The sequence below is a fragment of the Capra hircus genome, chromosome 21 (assembly GCF_001704415.2).
Source record: "Capra hircus breed San Clemente chromosome 21, ASM170441v1, whole genome shotgun sequence".
Classification (NCBI taxonomy): domain Eukaryota; kingdom Metazoa; phylum Chordata; class Mammalia; order Artiodactyla; family Bovidae; genus Capra; species Capra hircus.
The window spans coordinates 50528199-50548759 of record NC_030828.1 but is presented as its reverse complement, the minus strand read 5'-3'; the positions used below and the strand labels follow the sequence as shown (position 1 = coordinate 50548759).

Here is a 20561-nt window from a genome sequence, read left to right as displayed (position 1 = left end):
TTGAGTTAGATTGTGGGACGCCCAGGTAGTATTGCTGAATTACTAGTGATGTGGGAAAAATCTCTGTATCTCCGTGTCAGAATGGGTGTGAGAATCATTAGTTAGCATCAGAATTGGCATCAGTGTTTAGAAGTTGAATAGGGTACAAACATTTACCCTTTAAGGTGCTTAATAGATTGTCTCAGGCTCTATAAGGGTTGAGTTCATATCTTAAGTGAATATGTAAACCTAGCACTTAGCACAATGCCAGTAATATTTTGGACATTCAGTCTATGTTTGTTGGAGGAAGGTTCATCTCAGATATCCTATTCATTTCCGTGCTTACTTTCACCTGAAGGTTACTCCCACCTTTTCTAAACAGATGTAACAATTGTGTCCATCCTAAATTCACCGTAGAGCTCATCAAATGATACCATTCTTGGTAGATAAATGACGTGGTATCCATTCTTTGCCATATACATACACACACTATATTCTGAGCTACTCAACAGTAAAAATAGGCCTTAATCATATTACATATCACAGTGAAAGTAACATGCTCGATTTTCAATAAATTTCAAATTGAAATTCAAAAGTAATTGGAAATAAGCAAGGACTCTGGGAAGATGGTGGAGTAGGAGGCAGTACCTGGGATCTGTTCATCCACCTAAACAACAATTGCACTGGCAAAATCTGTCTGATCAACTGATGGTTGATGACTACTGCTCATCATGCACTTAAAAATATAAAGAGGTTAACCAATATGTTGTTGCACACCCAGGAGGAATTTGAATCATCAGTCAACCAACAACCAATTCTCCTACTTATACCTTTGGGTAAGACTCTTGCACTGCACCTCTCAAGTTAACCTTCATGGCACTCATAGAAGATTTTAGAATTTAAGGGAGACTCAGTGTTATCTAGCAGCCTAGATGGGAGGGGAAGTAGAAATTTAAACCATGAAGACACTATTTAAAGAGAATATTTAACTGATTGCATTAAATTTAGTTAACCAACTCCAGTATTCTCGCCTGGAGAATCTCATGGACAGAGGAATCTGGTGGGCTACAGTCCATAGGGTTGCAAAGAGTTGGACATTACTGAAGCGACTTAGCACATTATTTAGGTAAGGTGTTTTTTATACTATCTCTGTTAGCTGCAAATAAAGAGCATTCAAACCATCAAGAAATAAAGTAAATTTTTCTTTGAATAAATAACTGAAGTGTTACTAAATTTGTGAGTTCTTTAAAAAGACAAATGAGAAATTGGCACAAAGTGTTATTCATATGCATAATAAATGCTAACAACTTTAATCTATAAAGAGTTATTACAAATAAAACTTGGCAAAATATATAAAAATGCAATTCATAAAATATTAAATACAAGAGGCTGATGCTTATATATGGAGATAGCCTCTCTCTCCAACAGGAGAGAAATACACATAGAGATGCAATGTTAATTTTTACCTATCAAATTTGCAGTAACTTAAAAAACTAAAAATATCCTGCCCTGGGAAAATGTAGACAAAATTTTCATAGTTTAGTTTCTCTTAGGTCCATATATTTAGCCAAATAAATTTGTCTAGGATTCAGAATCTTTACATTAATTTCTTATATAACATTTGCTTTTATCATTTCACTTCTCTAGGAAGAGTTATATTCCTTTTATATACATAAGATTATCCATGTGTGCCTTCTTTAGTAGTTTCTCATTTTCAGTATAATTTTGACTATTTTTTTTTAGTCTTTCAGATTCATTGACATTTTGTTTCCTTTTTCATCTTATTTTAAAAATGTTCTCATAATTTTATAAATTCCCTTTTCTCTTTTGTATTTGTGAAAGAAAATGGACTTTTTTCTCTGATACAGTTTCTCATTATGTGGATTTTGCCAATTACTCCCTCTTACTGTGATTTTATCTGTTTCTTCATCTCCTGTATTTCTTGTAAATTGGTAAGGTATGAGATTTAAAGCATTGACTTTTGGTTTGGTTAACATCCATCATCTCATATAGATACAAATTAAAAAAAAATTCCTTGTTCACTATTTTCTTATAGCATAGCAATGTTAATTATATTAATTATGTTGTATGTTATATCTCTAGGACTTATTTTTTAACTGCAAGTTTGTATTTTCTAACCACTTCATCCAGTTCCCTGTCTCCCCAACTCCCGCCTCTGATAACCACAAATTTGATCTCTTTCTTATGAGTTTGTTTCTTTACAATGCTACGTTGCATATTTTTTTTAACTTCATGTTTTTATTTTATTATTATTATTATTTTTTACTTTACAATATTGTATTGGCTTTGCTATGCATCAACATGAATCCTCCATGGGTATATATGTGTTCCCAATCCAGAACCCTCCTCCCACCTCCCTCCCCATATTTCTGTGAGTAGTCCCATAATGTTTGGTGATTCTCTTCTCATGATATTGCCATCTATATATAATACTGCCCAGATACATTATATCATTGCTGCTGATGTTGTTGTTTAGTTGCTAAGTCATATGTGACCCTTTTTCCAGTCCTATAGACTGTAAACCATCAGGCTTCTCTGTCTATGGGATCTCCAAGGATACCGGAGTGGGTTGCCATTTCCTTCTCCAGGGGATATTCCAGAACCAGGGATTGATCTCATGGCTTCTGCATTGGCAGGCAGAGTCTTTACCACTGAGCCACTAGGAAGTCCAAGGAGCTTCAATATGACAATTTTCTAGTTCTAGTATTCCTTCTTTGTTTATACGCCATATTATCTTTATTAAAAAGACTTCTCGTTATGATTTTTTTACTTCTTAATTGCAGGAACCAATTGTATAGAAATTTCAGGGATATATTTTTTATTTCTTTTCTTTTTTTACTAGTTTCAGAATTGTGCAAAGTTTCCCTAGAACCCTCCAAATGAAGTTAGTTTCTTTCATTTTTCTTTCTCTTATAGTGTAAATATTACACCATGGATTAATTTCACATATTTCAATCATTTAAATATATATACATATATACAGAGAAAGAGAGACAGTTTATATGTATACATATACTTGTGTATATATTTATATACAACTAGTATATGTTTATATGGGGGTTCCCTTGTGGCTCAGTGGTAAAGACGTCATCTGCCAGTGCAGGAGGTTCTAGAGAGGTGGGTTCGATCCCTGGCTTGGGAAGTTCCCTGGGAGGAGGAAATGGCCACTCACTCGTGTTCTTGTGTGGAAAATCCCATGGACAGAGGAGCCTGGTGGGCTACAATCCATGGGGTTGCAAAGAGTTGAACGTGACTGAGCGACTGAGCACAGCAAAACATATTGCCATTCCCTTCTCCTGGGGATCTTCCCAACCCAGGGATTGAACCCGGGCTTCCCGCATTGCAGGCAAATTCTTTACAGTCTGAGCAACCAGAGAAGCCTTATATATAAATATTTGTAAAACAGATATTATATATATTAAGTGAAAAGCTCAGTCGTGTCCATCTCTTTGCTACCTCATGGACTATATAGTCCATGGAATTCTTCAGGCCAGAATATTGGAATGGGTAGCCTTTCCATCCACCAAGGGATCTTCCTAATCCAGGAGTCAAAGCCAGGTCTCACACATTGCAGGCAGATTCTTTACCAGCTGAGCCATAAGGGAAGCCTATTATATATATATATATATATATATACATTTTTTTTTGAGACTCCATTCTGAGCACTCAATGCTATCAGTTCATCATTGTTGCTAGGTCTTTCTTTGAAAGGTCTATAAAATACTGTCAAAAATTACATATGAGATTATACCAAGACTTACACTACACAAGTAGGGTTATATAAAGTATTACTTAACCTCATTAATCTCATATCACTATTTATTTTCAAAAATGCTAAAAATGCTATTCTCAGTAATACTAATAACTAGTCATTGTGCATGCTCAGTCACTCAGCTGTGTTTGACTTTGAGACTCTACAAACTATAGCTCTCCAGGCTGCCCTATCCGTGAGATTTCACAGGTAAGAACACTGGAGTGAGTTTTGCTCTCCTTCTCTAGGAGAATCTTTCCAGCCCAGGGATGGAACCAGCATCTCCTGCATTGGCAAGTGGGTTCTTTACCACTGAGCCATCAGAGAAGCCCAACTAGTCATTAGATTTAGCCAAAAATATATACACTACAGCCTCAAAATAACAGAATCAACAGTCTCACAAAGAATATCAGTTTTCTTACTCAGAGGTAGGGTCTTTTGCAATTTCTTTGTATCTAGTATATATCCCATTAATAGTTATGTATAGTTTGTTAGCAAGTTTTAAGTCTCTGGGAATAATTCTTTTTAAAAATATTATGCCACCAATTCAATATAAAGTGAGATTTCTTTTATTTTAGTTTACCTTCACTGCTTAGGTTTTTTTTTTAATTCATTTTAGTTTTGTTTTTTAATTATATAAAACATTTATATGCATGCTTCCATTCTAAGACGTTCTGACTCTTTGTGACCCTATGGACTGTAGCCTTGTCAGGCTCCTCTGTCTGTGGGATTCTCCAAGCCAGAATACTGGAGTGGGTTGCCATGACTGCTGCAGGGGGTCTTCCTGACCCAGGGATAGAACCCAGATCTCCAGAGCTTCTTTACCACCAGCACCACCTGGGAAGCCCAAAATATTTATATAATTCCATTCAAATACATAATTTCCCTGATGGCTCAGATGGTAGAGCCTGCCTACAATGCAAGAGACTCGGGTTTGGTCCCTGGGTTGGGAAGATCCCTTGGAGAAGGAAATGGCAACCCACTCTAGTATTCTGGCCTAGAAACAGAACTGAGCAACTTTCATTTCACTCAAATAATTGGACTTCCCAGGTGGTGACAGTAGTAAAGAACCCACCTGCCAATGCAGGAGATGCAAAGAGGGGTGGTGTCCAACTCTTTGATTATATTGATTATTCTACCCTGTAATCTCCATTATTCAAATAAATATGAAAATTATAAAAATAACAGGTGGCTTAGCAAATATAATTTAACAAAGTATACCAAAGACTAACAAAAGATATATTTTATATAATAAGCAAAGTAAGTTTCAAAAATATACTCCCTGAAAGAAATTATATGGTAATGAGTTTATTTTGATAAATCTTTAAAAAGTAGATAAACCTAATGTTATTTAAGAAAAAAAAAAAAACAGAAAAAAAAGAAGGAAAACTACCAGATTATTTTTTGTGAATTACTATAGCATTTATATATATATATATATAAACCTAATTTAGAGGTTTGCCAAAATAAATCTACAGACTAATATCACTTGTGACATTTCCCCAAAGAACATATGAAACAACCAATAAGCACATGAAAATGTTCAACATCATTAGTCTTCAGTTCAGTTCAGTTCAGTTCAGTTCAGTAGCTCAGTCGTGTCTGACTCTGCGACCCCATGAATAGCAGCACGCCAGGCTTCCCTGTCCATCACCAACTACCGGAGTTCACCCAAACCCATTTCCATTTCCAGGTTCCATAGGTTTATTTATGTTTGCCTGATTAGATAGTGAGGCTTTTAGAATCTTCAAACAACAAAGTGAGGTTGTAGGATCATATGGTAACTCTAGTCTTAGATTTTTTTTTTTTTTTTTAAGAAATCTCCATACTTTTCTTCATTGGAGAAGGCGATGCAACCCCACTCCAGCACTCTTGCCTGGAAGATCCCATGGATGGAGGAGCTTGGTAGGCTGCAGTCCGTGGGGTCGCGAAGAGTCAGACACGACTGAGCGGCTTCACTTTCACTTTTCACTTTCATGCATTGAAGAAGGAAATGGCAACCCACTCCAGTGTTGAATCCCAGGGACGGGGGAGCCTGGTGGGCTGCCGTCTATGGGGTTGCACAGTCAGACACGACTGAAGTAACTTAGCAGCAGCAGCATACTTTTCTTCATAGAGGCTGTACCAATTCACATGCTTTTCATTTCTGTAAGATTGGCAGTGATGCACCTCCTTTCACTCCTGATTTAACAATTTGAGTTTTCTTTGATTTTTTTCTTCATCAGTATAGCTAAAGATTTGCCAATTTTGTTGATCATTTTAAAAACTGAATTTTTGTTACTTTTCTCTATCGTTTTCCTGTTCTTTCTTTTAATATTATTTCCTCTGAATGTTTATTACTTCTGCATACTTTGGGATTAGTTTGCTACATTTTTTTAAAGACGGAAGGATACGTTATTCATTTTATATCTTTTGAAATATTGGTATGTACTGCTTCAAGTTTCCTCTAAGCACTGCTTTAGCTGCATCCCAGAGTTTTCTTATGTTGTATTTTCATTCTTATTTATCTCAAATTGCATTCTGTTTTTCCATTAATGATTTCTTTTTTGACTCATTGGATATTTATAAGTGCATTGTTCAATTTCCACAACTTTGTGAATTATACAAATTTTCTCCTATGATTAGGAGTAGATTGGGAATATATATTTATTTTAATTCTTTTGTTATCATAGAATATACTTTTATGAGTATATTTGCACTTGTTAAAACATCTTATGGCTTAGTATATTGTCTGTCTTGGAGAATATTTTGTGTGCACTTGATATGAGTATTTATTTACTTGTTATTGGGCAAAGTGTTTGATAAGTGTCTGTTAGGTCTAGTTGATTTTTTGAAGGGTTTGTCATTCAGTTGTGTCCAACTCTTTGCGGCCTCATGGGCTTTAGCCAACCAGGTTCCATTGTCCATGGGATTTCCCAAGTAAGAACACTGGAGTGGGTTGCCATTTCCTTCTCCAGGGGACCTTGAAGACGCAGGGGCTGAACCTGGGTCTTCTGCATTGCAGGCTGATTCTTTACTGACTGAGCCACCAGAAGCCAATTGTTTTATAGGGTTATTCAAATATTCTATTTCCTGTTGTTATACTGCCTAGTCATATTATCCATTATTTAATGTGGGCTACTGAAGTTTCCAACTATTATTGCTGAATTACCTATTCCTCCTTTTAATTACGTGAATGTTTGTTAATGTATTTTGAAGCTATGTTGATCTATCTATCTATCTATCTATCTATCTATCTATCTATCTCCTTTTATTAAGCTGAGTTCAGTTACTCAGACTTGTCCCACTTTCTGTGACCCCATGGACTGCAGCACACCAGGCTTCCCATTCTATCACCAGCTTCTGGAGCTTGCACAAGCTCTTGTCAATCGAGTTGGTTATGCCAAGTAATCATCTTATCCTGTCATCCCTTTCTCCTGTCTTCAGCCTATCCCAGAATCACGATATTTTCTGAGTCAGCACTTCCTAGCAGGCGGCCAAAGAGCTGGAGCTTCAGTTTCAGCATGAGTCCTTTAAATGAATATTCAGGACTGATTTTCTTTAGGATTGACTGGTTTGATCTCTCTGCAGTCCAAGGGACTCTCAAGAGTCTTCTCCAACAACACAGTTCAAAAGTATCAATACTTCAGCACTCAGCTCTCTTTATGGTCCAACTCTCACATCTATACATGATTACTGGAAAAACCAAAGCTTTGATTATATGGACTTTTGTCAGCAAAGTAATGTCTCTGCTTGTCAATCTACTGTCAAGGTTTGTCATAGCTTTTCTTCCAAGGAGCAAGCGTCTTTTAATTTCATGGCTGCAGTCAACATCTGCAGTGATTTTGGAGCCCCCCAAAATAAAGTCTGTCACTGTTTTCATTGTTTCCCCTCTATTTGCTATGAAGTGAATGTTGAGTTTTAAGACAGCTTTTTCACTCTCCTCATTCACTTTCATCAGGAGGCTCTTGAATCAGTTCTAATGAGGTGGATGAAACTGGAACCTATTATACGGAGTGAAGTCAGTCAGAAGGAAAAACACCAATACAGTAGATTAACACATATATAAGGAATTTAGAAAGATGATGACCCTATATATGAGACAGCAAAAGAGACACAGATGTAAACAGCAGTCTTTTGGACTCTACGGGAGAAGGCGAGGGTGGGATGATTTGAGAGAATAGCATTGAAACATGTATATTACCATCTCTGAAAGAGATCACCAGTCCAGGTTCGATGCATGAGACAGGGTGCTCAGGGCTGATGCCTGGATGACTCTGAGGGATGGGATGGGGAGGGAGATGGAAGGGGGGTTCAGGATGGGGGACATATGTACACCCATGGCTGATTCATGTCAAAGTATGGCAAAAACAACTACAATATTGTAAAGCAATTAGCCTCCAATTAAATAAATAAATTAATTAAGAAAAAGAGGCTTTTCAGTTCTTCTTTGCTTTCTGCCATAAGGGTGGTGTCATCTGAGGTTATTGATATTTCTCACGGCAATCTTGATTCCAGCTTGTGCTTCATCCAATCCGGCATTTCAAATGATGTACTCTGTATATAAGTTAAATAAGCTGGGTGACAATATACAGCCTTGACGTACTCCTTTCCCTATTTGGAACCAGTCTGTTGTTCCATGTTCAATTCTAACTGTTGCTTCTTGACCTGCATGCAGATTCCTATGGAAGCATGTAAGGTGGTCTGGTATTGCTATCTCTTTAAGAATTTTCCACAGTTTATTGTGATCCACACAGACAAAGGCTTTGGCATAGTCAATAAAACAGAAGTAGATGTTGTTCTGGAATTTTCCTGCCTTTTTTATGATCGAACTGATGTTGGCAATTTGATCTCTGGTTCCTCTGCCTTTTCTAAATCCAGCTTGAACATCTGAAAGTTCTTGATTCATGCACTGTTGAAGCCTAGCTTGGAGAACTTTGAGCATTACTTTGCTAGCGTGTAAGATGGTGCAATTTTGCAGTAGTTTGAACATTTCTCATTGCCTTTCTTTGGGACTGGAATGAAAACTGAACTTTTCCAGTCCTGTGGCCATTGCTGAGTTTTCCAAACTTGCCGGCATAGCAATTGCAGCACTTTCACAGCATCATCTTTTAGAATTTGAAATAGCTCAGCTGGAATCCATCACTTCCACTAGCTTTGTTTGTAGTGATGCTTCTTAAGGCCCACCTGAATTCTCATTCCAGGATGTCTGGCTGTAGCCCCAATAACAGTTTTTTTCTTCAGTTCAGTTCAGTCGCTCAGTTGCATCCGACTCTTTGCCACCACAAGAATTGCAGCACACCAGGCCTCCCTGTCCATCACCAACTCCCAGAGTTCACTCAAACTCATTTCCATTGAGTCGGTGATGCCATCCAGCCATCTCATCCTCTGTTGTCCACTTTTCCTCCTACCCCCAATCCCTCCCAGCATCAGAGTCTTTTCCAATGAGTCAACTCTTTGCATGAGGTGGCCAAAGTATTGGAGTTTCAGCTTTAGCATCAGTCCATCCAATGAACACCCAGGACTGATCCCCTTCAGAATGGACTGGTTGGATCTCCTTGCAGTCCAAGGGACTCTCAAGAGTCTTTTCCAACACCACAGTTCAAAAGCATCAATTCTTCGTCACTCAGCCTTCTTCACAGTCCAATTCTCACATCCATACATGACCATTGGAAAAACTGTAGCCTTGACTAGATGCACCTTTGTTGGCAAAGCAATGTCTCTGCTTTTAAATATGCTATCTAGGTTGGTCATAACTTTCCTTCCAAGTAGTAAGAGTCATTTAATTTCATGGCTGCAGTCACCATCTGCAGTGATTTTGGAGCCCAGAAAAATAAAGTCAGCCACTGTTTCCACTGTTTCCCCATTTATTTCCCATGAAGTGATGGGACCAGATGCAATTATCTTAGTTTTATGAATGTTGAGCTTTAAGCCAACTTTTTCATTCTCCTCTTTCATGTTCATCAGGAGGCTTTTTAGTTTCTCTTCACTTTCTGCCATAAGATGATGTCATCTGATATCTGATGTTATTGCTATTTCTCCTGGCAATCTTGATTCCAGTTTGTGATTCTTCCAGCCCAGTGTTTCTCATGATGTACTCTGTGCATAAGTTAAATAATCAGGGTGACAATATACAGTCTTGACATACTCCTTTTCTTCTTTGGAACCAGCCTGCTGTTCCATGTCCATTTCTAACTGTTGCTTCCTGACCTGCATATAGGTTTCTCAAGCGGCAGGTCAGGTGGTCTGGTATTCCCATCTCTTTCAGAATTTTCCACAGTTTCTTGTGATCCACATAGTCAAAGGCTTAGGCATAGTCAATAAAGCAGAAATAGATGTTTTTCTGGAACTCTCTTGCTTTTTCCATGATCCCGAGGATGTTGACAATTTGATCTCTGGTTCCTCTGCCTTTTCCAAAACCAGCTTGAACATCTGGAAGTTCATGGTTCACGTATTGCTAAAGACTGGCATGGAGAATTTTGAGCATTACTTTACTAGCATGTGAGATGAGTGCAATTGTGTGGTAGTTTGAGCATTCTTTGGCATTGCCTTTCTTTGGAATTGCAATGAAAACTTATCCAGTCCTGTGGCCACTGCTGAGTTTTCCAAATTTGTTGGCATATTGAGTACAGCACTTTCACAGCATCATCTTTCAGGATTTGAAATGGCTCAACTGGAATTCCATCACCTACACTAACTGTTCATAGTGATGCTTTCTAAGGCCTACTTGACTTCACATTCCAGGATGTCTGGCTCTAGGTGAGTGATCACACCATCGTGATTATCTGGGTCATGAAGATCTTTTTTGTACAATTCTTCTGTGTATTCTTGCTACCTCTTCTTAGTATCTTTGCTTTTGTTAGGTCCATACCATTTCTGTCCTTGATCGACCCCATCTTTGAATGAAATGTTCCCTTGGTATCTCTAATTTTCTTGAAGAGATCGCTAGTCTTTCTCATTCTGTTATTTTCCTCTATTTCTTTGCATTGATCACTGAGGAAGTCTTTCTTCTCTCTCCTTGCTGTTCTTTGGAACTCTGCATTCAGATGCTTATATCTTTCCTTTTCTCCTTTGATTTTCACTTCTCTCCTTTTCACAGCTATTTGTAATGCCTCTCCAGACTGCCATTTTGATTTTTGCATTTCTTTCCCTGGGGATGGTCTTGATCCCTGTCTCCTGTACAATGTCACAAACTTCCATTCATAGTTCATCAGGCACTCTTATCTATCAGATCTAGTCCATTAAATCTATTTCTCACTTCCACTGTATAATCATAAGGGATTTGATTTAGGTCATACCTGAATGGTCTAGAGGTTTTCCCTACTTTCTTCAATTTAAGACTGAATTTGGCAATAAGGAGCTTATGACCTGAGCCACAGTCAGCTCCCAGTCTTGTTTTTCCTGAATGTATAGAACTTCTCCATCTTTGGCTGCAAAGAATGTAATCAATCTGATTTTGGTGTTGACCATCTGGTGATGTCCATGTGTAGAGTCTTCTCTTGTGTTGTTGGAAGACGGTGTTTGCTATGACCAGTGCACTCTCTTGGCAAAATTCTATTAGCCTGCTTCATTCCATATTCCAAGGCCAAATTTGCCTGTTACCACAGGTGTTTCTTGACTTCCTACTTTTGCATTCCAGTCCCCTATAATTTTTTTATAAAAAATTTTATATAAATATAAAATTATAATTTTCCCTTTAAGCATACTTTAAGAGATGTCCCAGCGCTTTTTTCCTCCTTTGTCTTTGTATGGTAAATATTTTTAAAATTATTTCACCCTATTGGTGTTGAATCTAAAGTCTCTCTTTTAATTTTTACCTTCTAAAAATGGAAAGATATTGAAGGGCACTGACATGAGTTGTCCTATAATTTTAAAAAATTTCTCTGATAGTTGTGCTGAGTTGAAAAGATGGTCGATGCTGGCATCATGCAATTGGAAAAACCATAAAACTATTCAACACAGTGAACCTTAATGCAAGCTATGAAATTCAGTTAATAATAGATATCAATATTGGTTCATCAAATGTAACAATGCAGTACATATACCAATGCAAGATAATAATAAATAGGGTGGGGTGAAAGAAAGGAGGTGAGAACTTTGTACTTTCTGCCTAATTTTCCTGTAAATATGGAACTTGCTCTAAAAAGTCAAGTATAAGATATAAAAAATAGGTTACAATAAATATTACGTATTTATTTTTGCTTCATCAGCTGACATTTCTTAAGAAAAATGTCTTAGGTAATTAGGTCTACATTGAAAAAGACATGTTTTTGAAGAATTATGTAATTTCAAGTTAATGAGTCCTTTAGTATAAACAGTGATTAAACAATCTTTGATTGAAAATCAGTGCATTCAATTGTGCTTGTTAAATGGAAAATATATATGTGTATTTTTTATGGATATATGTGTAAATATAGAGGAAGAGAGATGAATTAAGTTTTACAGCTTAACTGATAAATTGACTATCTGAAGAACTCAAAAATATTAGAGAATCTTACTTTAACTAAGAAATTTTAAATCTTTGGACCGGGATACATTTAAATGCAATGAAAAGTAAATTAAAGTCTTCATGGCCAGTATCATTCATATTAAACAACATCAAAACATTTTTGCACATAGTTTATCATTCATTTTACATGCAAGAATTCATTCATTGTGTAGGTAATATCAATATTATGATTATTTTAGGATATGATATTTCTTTTACTTTTTAATAACAAGATTTCTGGAACAATTTCTCCCAAAATCTGTTCCAGAAAACATTGACCCCATTGAATTTTATTTGGTTTTATACAAATAGAGTATTAAAAATAAGTTGGCAAAATAAGAATCCCTGAATAGTAAAATCTAGTCATAGAGTTTCAATGTAAATTATTCTTTTAAAGACTCTAAGCTGTCTTGCACTAAAGAAAGCTCTTCTACTTTGTCTAACTCAGCTTTTCCAAACTTATTTGATGAAAGGACACTGTTTTTTTCACTTCAGAATACAATTACTATCTCAGGGAGAATATATTCTTCATAAGAACCATTAGGGATACATACTGGTCTTATTCAATCCTCTCATTTTATGATTGGGGATATCTAGGACCCAGATAAGTCAGATTATAACAGCAGAGCAGTTAAATAATTCCCTTTGCTATATGATGTAACCTCACAAAGGAGCAAGTTTTCTAATATATTCATGGGTCCTGTCCAGCCTCATGGGAAGAACATTCTATAGCATGAGTACATCAAGACATGAGAATCTTGGGGACCAGCTTTGAATTCTGCCTGCCACACTAGAGAACAACCTTTCATTTTACAATGGGTTGGAATAAGAAAATCCTGGGAATATGAAAAGATTCAGTGATATCTGTGAAACAACATACAGCAGAGTGAAAATAATCTGCTACTCAAATGCAGATAATGAAAGATATAGGTTTTCAAATCAAGGTGTATTCCATCTTTCATCAAAGACATAATAGTGCCCTCTGTAGATATCTTTTATTTTATAAAATGAACACTTCATACTCTAAAATTCTAAATACACTGTTTTTAAACATTCAAAAATAGGTGTTGACATTCATATGAAAAGTAAGTGTTCTTTATATAATGTTGAATATATTATTTACAAGTTAGTTAGGATTCCAGGTGGCTAGTTTAACCTTTCCTAATAATTTTGTTTTCCTAGAGTCTAATCACAATACTTTTCACGTTCCCCTCAGCTTTACTAAACTTTAGACAGGTTATGCCTTGACTGCAGATCCCAGCTGTCCCTTTCCTTAGAACATTTACTTCAGAAAACTGGCAACAGTAAATTCTTCCTCTGCCCCTTTGAGATGTAAATCCTCTACAACCCAGAAAATGTCTTTTTTGTGAACTTGGAAGTCATTCCTTTGAATGCAGTCATCAGAGGGGACAGCACTCCTATCTTTCATTTTCAGTAAGTGGGTAGGAACCTAATTTCAGAAAGTGAGAATTAGCAGACACAGATGGCTTAATTCCTTTTACCATCTTCCTTTCTAATGCCTTTCAGTACTTTTCCATTAACTCACCTCAAATATTTTTTAAAAATTCAAGTTTTTGTTTCAGAAAAATTTAATTCAATCTCTCTTCTCTATTGCAATAGCTGGAGTGCCCACCACAATAGTCTTGGAAAAAAGGCGTCCTTGCTTAAAACGTGTCCAGTATGATTTCTCTTTGACAAGTCTCAAATTAAATAACCATGAAAATTCCTGTTGCTTTACAAGATAGATCTCAAATGACTATTTTCTTTTCTTTTTTTTTTTTTTTGAAATCAGAAAATCTTCTATATATGGAGCAACATTTTAATACCTACCTTAGTAAACATTAAGTATGTTGGATAGTGCCAAATGATGCACTGTTATCTGTACAATCTGAACTCAAATAAATGGTTTACAAAGCACATCTGCAGTCTCATCTAACATTACACAACCAACCAAGAGTCTCATGGTTTTATGAACTATGTGGCAAAACTCTTTGAGATATGGCAAAATTAGAATCTTTGACTAAGATTACATCATCTCTCATAAGCTTAAAAATTTGCACTGTAGGCTTCTCTTGTAAACTTCCTTTTTCATCTGACAAATTCTAAAAGTGTTACAGCTTGTACATTGAATTTTTACTAATGAAAAGAATGTAAAATGTATTTATGCTAATGATGTAACATGAGCAAGATAAAGTACAGATAGGTTTTTTTTTTGAAATGCAAAATAAAAATCATATTACTCTGTTGCAGCCATGCTCACATTTAGCACTATTGCAGTTTGGGGTTTTCCTGGTGGCTCAGATGGTAAAGCGTCTGCCTTCAACGCAGGAGACCCAGGTTCGATCCCTGGGTTGGGAAGATCCCCTGGAGAAGGAAATGGCAACCCACTCCAGAACTCTTGCCTGGAAAATTCCATGGACAGAGGAGCCTGGTAGGCTACAGTCCATGGGGTTGCAAAGAGTTGTTCACGACTGAGCAACTTCACTTTCAGTTTGGGGCTAGATAAATCTTTGTTCTGAGGGGTCATTTCATGGACACAGGGTGATTAGCAGTATCCCTGGTCTCTACCCACTGGATGATAAAAACAAACCTACTCCAGTTGTGACAACCAACAATGTCTTAAAACATTAACAAGTGTTCCCCAGTTGTGGCAGGGGTTGGGGTGGTGAAGAGAAGGAGGACCAATCCTCTCCTCAGTTGAGAACCATTGGTGGTTGTTAGGAGACAAGGAGATAAAGACATTGCTGTCAATCCATATATTGGAATTTACTAAACCTCTGGTATATAAACAAGCCGATTATCTTCCTTACATTGAAAATTGCAACAAAAGCAGGAAATCGTTCGGAGAAGGCAATGGCACCCCACTCCAGTACTCTTGCCTGGAAAATCCCATGGGTGGAGGAGCCTCGTGGGCTGCTGTCTATGGGGTCGTGAAGAGTCAGACACAACTGAAGTGACTTAGCAGCAGCAGTAGTGGCAGCAGCACCCATTGATCTCCTAGGCATGCCTCGTCTAAAATGAGAACATCTAAACCAATATTAAAGGTAACCTGGCACTGCTGTCTTTTGGGTTTCTTGGATAGCTGACTTTAAGAACAATAGGGAAAGAGTAACTTGTCATGTAGAGCACACTAAGCTACATTACCTGCATAAGTGAAAGAAGCAAAGAATTTGAGAACTGAAATTAAATCAAGTCATAGGCTCTGAAATTAGTTCCTTTCTCTATGTCCCTCATGCCAACAATGTAAAGTGGAGTCCACCAGGGGGCAATGGTACCTTTTTATGGCACACAAAAGGAGACAAGGACCAGACTGAAGTGACAGGAAAATATCCAAGTTAGAGTAATAATACGGTGGTGCTTTGCTATATAGTACATACAAGAGGTATTTGTTAAGTTAAAATACTATGTAATATGTCAAAATTCAGCCCAAATGTCACCTCCTTCAGGAAGTATTGTATTCTACAATCTAAAATTTGGACCTGCATACCCAAATCTATCCTATAATAAAACTGCAATGCTTGGTTGTAGCACTTACAATATGTTGTAAAGGCTTATTTGTCACCACTTTTGATTACACTGGAAACACTTTCAAAGCCAGGACTGTGGTTCCATTGACTTTATATTCCTAATTACATAGACCAATACTTGATACGCAGTCACTGATACACAGAATGAAAATGTAGTAAATCAAACATTTAATCACAATAGAACTCCTTATCAAAACAATCAGTTAAACCACACAGCATACAGAGAAGCTGAAATGGAAAATCCATCAGGAAACAATCTCATAAAGTCATAACATTCAACTGTATTTCATAGACTGGTACTTACTTACTTATTCTTTCCCACTATGTTCTCATAAAGTGAGGTCTTAAATTCCTTCTCTCTGAAACCATTCAAGCATGACATAAATTAATACCCTTATGATTATACAGTGGAAGTGGCAAATAGATTCAAGGGATTAGATCTGACAGACAGAGTGCCTGAAGAACTATGGATGTAGGTTTGTACCATTGTACAGGAGATAGTGATCAAAACCATCCCCAAGAAAAAGAAAGGTAAAATGGCTGTCTGAGGAGGCCTTACAAATAGCTGAGAAAAGAAGAGAAGTGAAAGGCAAAGGAGAAAAGGAAATATACACCCATCTGAATGCAGAGTTCCAAAAAAACACAAGGAGAGATAAGAAGGTCTTCCTAAGTGAACAATGCAAAGAAACAGAGGGAAACAATAGAATGGGAAAGACTAGAGATTTCTTCAAGAAAAATAGAGATATCAAGGGGACTTTTCATGCAAAGATTGGCACAATAAAGGACAGAAATGGTATAGACCTAACAGAAGCAGAAGATATTAAGAAGAGGTGGCAAGAATACATGGAAGAACTGTACAAAAAAGATCTTCACAACCCAGATAATCATGATGATGTGATCACTTGGAAAACTAAGCAGTAGCCACAGGATGGAAAATATCAGTTTTCTTTCCAATCCCACAAAAGGGCAAAGTCAGAGAATGTTCAAATTATCCCATAATTGCAATGGAGGAGACCTGGGTTCGATCCCTGGGTTGGGAAGATCCCCTGGAAAAGGGAAAGGCTACCCACTCCAGCATTCTGGCCTGGAGATTTCCATGGACTGTATAGTCCATGGGGTCACAAAAAGTTGGACATGACTGAACAACTTTCACTCACTCACTCACTCGCTAGCACGGTAATGGTCAAAAATCTTCAAGCTAGGCCTCAACAGTATGTGAACTGAGAAGTTCCAGATGTACAAGCTGGATTTAGACAATGCAGAGGAGCCAGAGATCAAATTGCCAACATCTGTTGGATCATAGAAAAAAGAAAGAGAATTCCAGAAAAACGTCTACTTCTGCTAAAGCCTTTGACCGTGTGGATAACAACAACCCGGAAAATTCTGAAAGAGATGATGAAGGACAGGGAAGCCTGGTGTGCTGCCGTCCATGGGGTCACAAAGAATCAGATATGATGGAGTGACTGAAAAACCAGAAAGCTATCTCTCAATTTCTTTTATTTAGGATTCATAAAAACTAAATCAAAGGGCAAAAAATTCTGATCTTTCCTTTTTGATAAAACCCCAGATTCTCATTCCCAAAACAGAATATATTACAAGTATATTTATCCTTTGAAGTGTCCTATACCTTTCTATCACTGGTTTTCTCCAAACTTTTATTAGCATCTAGCTAGGCTCTATAAAGTAGTAGCTACATTTCTTCAAAATACTTATTTCATCTGCTGCTAAAAAATCTTAAAAAAAAAGTTAAACGTTCATAGGAAAATGAAAAACCCAAATCTTAAAACTTTCAAACATAATATATACTGTTATAAGAGATTTGTTGAGGTGAGGGATTCATTGATGTCATTAACAGCTGTCTCTTTGTAACTTGGTGCCTAAATTGTAAATTTGGATTGTTGCAAAACTCAGTCCAAAAACTCAAAAAGTTGAGATATAATCTATTAAAAACCATCATATGCCAGGGAATGTAATGAATAATCCATTGCCCAAATATATGTGAATTTCATGCTTTCCTTTTTCCATCAGACAGATACTTCTGCTGAATCAGCATAAATGTTCCTTATGTATATTTAATAGAAATGCAGGTTGCTTCACAGAGATATTCTCTCAACAGAGCTAAAATGAATAGAGCAAGAAGGGAACGAAAGATAACCACCCCATAGAATTGACTACAAAGAGATCTACAATGATAAGTGAAGAATAAAATACAATGAGAGAATCTAAGCAAGGTGGAGGAAATAAAAAAGTAAGTTTTAAAATTTGGATAAATTTTTCAGATGAAATGAAAAATAACTTCTGACAGGGGAGCTAGAAAAACATGGCTGCAGAGACTGACTAGGAAATTTTTGCTTCTTAGAATAAGTAAGCTAGAATATTGTTTCCTCAAACACCAGGAGACTAGGAAGTACTCTATTATGGTACTGAATAAAAAGATAAACATCAACAAGACACCAGACATCAGAGATTCAAAACAAACTCATAGCTGTGTAGTATGATAAAATTTAAACATCTACTAATTATTTCTCGAAATTTCCTTTGCAGCAAATATTTTCTATTGAGAAGGAAGCATATTGTTATATTAAGGACAGGGTTCCATTTTTCAGAGTAAAAGTCTAACAAGGAGGTCTCCCATAAGTTCCCAGTATGGGAACAACAAGTATGGCTAGCAGAAACTCATCATTTTTTAGGAATATTACTGCAAATGTTATCACATACAAAACATATCAAATGATGTATCAAAAGTGATTACCACTCAATTGCACATGTATTTATTTACCTCAATTGAATAAAATTATTTTGAAGTCACACCTTCCTAGTTGGCAGGGTATTATACCTCAGTGTTCAAGAGATGGTGATACCTCCTCTTTCCTAGGATTGTTCAATAGTCTTGGGGTTTTTCAGTTCAGTTCAGTTCAGTCACTCAGACGTGTCTGACTCTTTGTGACCCCATGAATTGCAGCACTCCAGGCCTCCCTGTCCATCACCAACTCCTGGAGTTCACTCAAACTCACGTCTATCAAGTCAGTGAAGCCATCCAGCCATCTCATCCTCTGTCGTCCCCATCTCCTCCTGCCCCCAATCCCTCCCAGCATGAGAGTCTTTTCCAATGAGTCAACTCTTTGCATGAGGTGGCCAAAGTACTGGAGTTTCAGCTTTAGCATTATTCCTTCCAAAGAACACCCAGGACTGATCTCCTTTTAATCAGTCCTAATTATTCAGAAAAGATACCCTGATCTTTGGTGACCCTGGCCACGGCTGCTAACACTGCTCCTCAAAATGCAAATATTTTTTGTCAAGGTGGGTTGTTTCAAATCTCTGAGGTCTTCGTCTAGGTGGCACCTGACTCCCTGGCTATACCTTATAGACATTCTCATTTCCACTCTGCTACTTCCATAGCACCACACATGGACGTGGAAGTTGCTCCTTGTTCAGAGCACTAATTTCAGCACATTGAAAATCTGAAAATAAAAATGTTTTCCCCAGAATCAGAAAAAATTCTGAAAACAACAACAGTAAACAACTACCGAAAATAAATCAACCAAAAAATGTGGAGACCTTCATTTGAGTATGTGGCAATTTCTATTGGGAGGTCCTAAAATTTAAAACAAAACAAAAAGACACAAGCTCCCTTAGTCGCTTACCAAGCTTAGAAGGACCCAGAACACAAATCTTAGCTACCCTCCAAAAATCAAGAAAATCAAATTCCTCTTATTCTTTTAATAAAAATAATAAGAACAAAGCTATGTTTTATCCTACCACAAAGCCTACCTGTTGAATCTAAAAAAACAAAATATTACAAACTTGAGCTTTTAAATAAACATGTTCATTTACTAAATGAAATTTTTAGATATTTATATATAAATGTCAAATTCTATTATGGCATTTTATTGGACCAAATATTATGATAACACTTCTGTAGCAGCAAAAGCTGGAAATGACAGAAATGTCCAAAATTGGGGGAAACATTAAATATATTATTAGAGAAGCTATATTTTAAAGTATTTACCCATAAAAGAGCACATTAAGAATATTTAATATGTAAAAAACCAAAATCAAACAGTTTGTACACTTAAAAATCAGTTCTTTCTTGGAGAGAAGCGTAATTATAGCTATACTTAGAGAGATGTAAAACAAGAAATGATATTTGTTTTCCATATAATATTCTAGAGTTTTCCATTTTTCAATAATTTATGTTTATATGAAACAATAGGTATCACATAGCAATAAAATACTGAAATATACAAAAATTGCAAGAGTTTCATTAAATAAAGTTTGGAATCAACAAAATTGAGTTAAGAAGTGATATGCACCTAGGAATCAACTACAGTAACACCCCCAGCCTTTCTATGGGAAAGCATAAAAGTTAAAACTAGAAAATTAAAGTTTAAAACTCAGATTAGGAAATGAATGACAGTGACATGTTTCTTTGTATTAACAGGTTCTTTAAAGAGATGCACTAATTAAAATTTAGAGGACAGAAAATTTGAAACACAATATATCTAATAATTAGAGTGATACTAAATAAAGCAAGAATAAAAGTAAAACTCTTCACATATATCACAGCAATAACAAAGATGGCATTCCTATGGTAAACAACAACCAACAGTGATATCAGATTCATATTAGCAGAGGAATTTCCAGGATAAGATAAACTTTATCCTAGCACCAGATTTATTTAAGAAAAGATGCAGGACAGGACATGTAGCACCAACAGCATCAAGACCTTTACTGAAAGTCCGAACAGCTTCTATTTCCCAACCCTGCAGGAGATGCCCTTGGTGACAGGAAGTGAGGCTTATCTACAGGGAGACCC

At 36.6% G+C, this 20561-nt stretch overlaps 1 non-coding gene across 1 annotated transcript; it reads left to right on the top strand.

The window, feature by feature from the left end:
* Positions 14505 to 14577, top strand: TRNASTOP-UCA. Its single transcript has one exon. It is a non-coding gene; the product is annotated as a tRNA-Sec (tRNA).